General features: G+C 51.0%; 1 long non-coding RNA gene across 1 annotated transcript; it reads right to left on the bottom strand.

Annotated features, from left to right (window-relative positions):
- Positions 1-485: 485 nt before the first annotated feature.
- On the bottom strand, positions 486-3,926 carry LOC123521063. The gene is made up of 3 exons (XR_006679553.1): positions 3,881-3,926; positions 3,275-3,404; positions 486-763 (listed from the first exon to the last, which is right to left on the bottom strand). It is a non-coding gene; the product is annotated as an uncharacterized LOC123521063 (long non-coding RNA).

Genomic DNA, 3,926 nt, shown 5'->3' with positions numbered 1-3,926 from the left:
TGCTAGGCAAGCATCCAGCAACTCGCTCTGAGTTAGTGCACCCAGCGGCATTGCCTGGGAAGGTTCTCCCTGGTCACAGTGACTTTTTTCATGAAACCAGTTTCACTCATACCTTGTTTTTTAGTGATGGCCGATTTAAGAGAACAGCGTGTGGCTGTGAAATTTTGCTTCCTGTTGGGGAAAGATGCTACAAGAACTGATGTGATGTTAAACACAGCTTACAAGGACAGCACTCTGGGAAATACTCAAGTGTATGAGTGGTTTTCTCCTTTCAAAAAAAGGAAAATGTTGACTGATGACAAACCTTATTCTGGACATTCGTCAACTTCCAGAATAGATGAAAATGTTGACTTATAGTACATTTGGAGTTCAGGTCAGACTGCTAATCAAGCTTTCTACTTAGAGGTTCTGAAAAGATGGTCTAATAGTGTGTGACCAAAAAGGCCTGATTTGTGGCAGATGGGGGACTAAATTTGCCACCACGACAATGCACCTGCTCACACAGCCATCTCAGTGCTCCTCCAGTTTTACGCAAAAAGAGCACACACCTCTCTTAACCCACACACCTTAGTCACCTCACCTCGCTCCGTGTTACTTCTTTTTGTTCTGAGACTGAAGAGGGGCATGAAAGGACAGCAAATTGATGATGCAGGAGAGGTGACGAAAAATATCAGACATCCAAACAGGTAAGTGTGAAAAATGTTTCCAGGGATGGAATCGCAGATTTGACAAATGTATTACGTGTTGTGTTAGGCAGGGTTCTCTAGAGGAACAAAACCAGGACACTTATGATTAGATATACATATACATGATAGATTTATACATCATGAAGAAATATATCAGCTAATTAGTCCAGACAGCAGTGCAGAGGGCTCAGTTAAACTCACTTTCTTGGAATAGTTAATATACTGGAAGTCCTTCAACTCATGAGGGCTCTGGGTCCATGGTCAAGGAAGCAAACGGCTGAGTCTTCCCCAGGGCAACGCAGGCATAGTCTGCCCACAGGCAGCAAAGAGCAGGGCAGGTCACCAACAGTCAGGAGCTTAGTGAAGCAGGCCCGGATGAAATATCAAACTCGAGCAATGCAAGATGACAGGATCCACCAGCCTCAAGCTCAAGCAATGTACACACCAGCAGCTCGGCGAAGCAAGTCTCAAAGGAACCTCAAGCTCTAGCAACACGTTCCACAGGTCGGCTGTCCCAAAGGTAGCATAGCTCAAAGTTGAGGCAGAGAACTAGCTAACGCAGCCACAGCCTCGTGATCACCAGAGAGCAAGGGAGGGAGGGGTGGGCCTTGCCGAGCCATTTGTCTCTTTGCCCTTCAATCAAACTGTGACTTGATTAATCCCACATGTTCCTATTGGCCAGGTTGGCACAATAAACCTACCTATCACAAGTGTAATGGAGAGTATTTGAAGGTGATAAGGTTGTTTTGTATATATATATGTGTGTGTGTGTATATATTCAAAGCTATATATATACATATATAGCTTTGAAAAAACAATTCCGTTTTCTTTTGGGTGCTCCCTCATATAAATGTTACTGAATTTCTTCTCTAGTCAACCTGATCTAAAACAAAAGGTGAGGAGGCCTGGTGGAGAAGGAGGGAGCTGGCCAGTCAACCTCAAAAAGGCAGGGTGCGCTAAGGACTGACAGCATAGCTGTTGCAAGTAATCCCAACACCAAAGGGTCTTTTCACTGCGTGGGAAGCATTCAGATTGAAGAAGGAACAGCACACGGCCTGTGGATCAGAGAGAAAGCAAGTCTCTTTTGAGGCAGTTGGCTGCATCATCCCCTTCTGGGTAGGAGCTGGGGTCAGTCGTGGAGCTGAATCTGTAGGTGAAGGGGTGCCCTAAACCAGCAGCAGGATGACCTGCAGAGCTCACCTGCCTGGAAGTGTCCCAGCGGGAGTTTGGGTTGCCAGCAGGCCCTGATGAATTAATTACTATGAAGGCAGAGAGCATCGGAAAATGGGAAGGCAGCCAGGCAGCCACTGCCCCGGTGTTCAAAAGGGAGAAAGTCCGGGTGGAGAGGCTTCAGTGAGGGTCAGGATACAGGCTTCCGGGCACCGGGACATCAGGGCCTAGGCCCTGGGGCCCTAGACAACAACAGGCATAGGGTGAATGAATGCATGCAGGAACTCATGTATGGACAAACACTGGGCCTTCCTTTGCTGCCATCTCCCTGCTGTCCATCTTGGGTGACCTCACCTCTCATGTTTCTGCTCTAAGGTCACCCTTTTGTAGTAGCACCCTTTCTTTTGGGGTGTCCCTTCTCTGTCTCCATGTAAAAGCCTGGCAGATCACCCAGGCATGGTGCTGACTCCTCAGCCAAGTGTGTGACCCTGACAGATTTGAAGACTCCTTCTAGCCCGGTGGTGCAGGAGGCAGTGGAGAAGCCCTGGTGGAAGGGTAGGTTGGCAGGAAGGGGGATCTGAAAGACCACCCTCCACCCACTCCCCGGGTTCCTAGGGCTGCCTAGTCTTCCAGTGAGAACCTCAGGCAGATGGGAGTCTGCTCTGTGGTCATTTTGAGCCCACTCATATTCCACTCTCTGCATCACTCTTGACCTCACACATCCCCATGTCACCACCACTGTCCCCTTGCCTCCGTCCCAGCCTGGGGCTGTCCTATCTAGGGCAGAGGCCCCGTATTCCTTACTCAGTCTCCTGGGCAGAAGTCTGTCCCCCTCCTGGGCCTCTCTCACAAACCACAGTGTGTGTGTGTGTGTGTGTGTGTGTGTGTGTACACGCGCATGCTCGCGGTATTCATCAACAAACCATGGCCCTGAACTCTAGATTAACTGGAAAATCTGTACCATTGCTGGTGTCATACATTCTCTTAAATCAGCTTACTTTTCAACCTAAAAAAAACCAAAGCAAACTGTGGTGGTGGTTGGGGGGGGCAGTTCAGGGAAATAGGGAGCCACCAACAAGGAGGACAAGAAAGAAGGGCTGTAGTGATGATTGCACAACTCCTTTTAAAACGACTCAACCGTTGAATTGTTGGACTTGTGAATTACATGTCAACCAAACAGTTCAAATCAAAACAACTTCACATCACAGCCCAAAGGAAAAACATGACTACACTTTGCAACAACAACAAACAGCTGCTTGTGGAAACGCAGAAAGACAAAAGGCAGATTTCTCCCAAACGCTCCAAGGTAGGCAGACTCTTGCTCAAAAAGTTGATTAACAAGTAGAGGGAGTCATTTCAAATGCTGTGGCACAGGTGTCCGCAGGCCTGGAGAACCCGCGAGTCCTTTTCTTACTCACTCTTCAGTCATTAGCAGCGACAGTGCGGCACTTCCCTGGAAGCCCTGCCAGTCACCTCTGGGAAGCAGAAAGGGTGGTCCCAAATGCCGGTCTAGAGCCTAGGGTGATCAACCCCTTATTTGTCTTCAGCCTGTTCCACAGAGGACAGGGAAAACCTGCAATTAGTTCAGGAGTAAAGGTGCTAGCACCCTGCGATAAAGCACCAGAGACCTCGGGCCGTTTCCCCACGCCCTGGCTGATGCCTGGCTCCCGGCCACGCCCGCCTGACCGGAGGTGGCGAGCCATCCCACGCTGGTCCCTGTGCTCCTGGGAACTGCCGGCCCGCTGCCCGTTTTACCGATCGGGAGCGCTTGTCCAACCCCGGTCACTCCTTTACAGGCCTCGCCCTGGGGCCACGGCGCCGAGGCAGTTGGGCCCTCAGTGGCAGGCAGCTCCAGCGGTCCCTGTCCCTTCCCAGCTCTTAGGCCCCTCCGGGTCCCGGGGGGAGCCAGAGGAGGCTCCCGGGCCCGGATCTAGTTGATGGAGCGATTACTGAGCAAGAGCTCAGGTCCTGGCCCGCCGCTTCCACCCCGTGCCACCCCAGCGACCACCCCAGCCTCGTGCTACCTGAGGCGCAACGCCCGGAAGGCGCGCGTCCACCGGGGTGCAACGG

Source organism: Echinops telfairi, unplaced genomic scaffold, assembly GCF_000313985.2.
Source record: "Echinops telfairi isolate 266 unplaced genomic scaffold, ASM31398v2 ScPeMD7_7469;HRSCAF=8507_0, whole genome shotgun sequence".
NCBI classification, from domain to species: domain Eukaryota; kingdom Metazoa; phylum Chordata; class Mammalia; order Afrosoricida; family Tenrecidae; genus Echinops; species Echinops telfairi.
The sequence above is the reverse complement of the archived record's forward strand: the minus strand, read 5'-3'. Positions and strand labels throughout refer to the sequence as shown.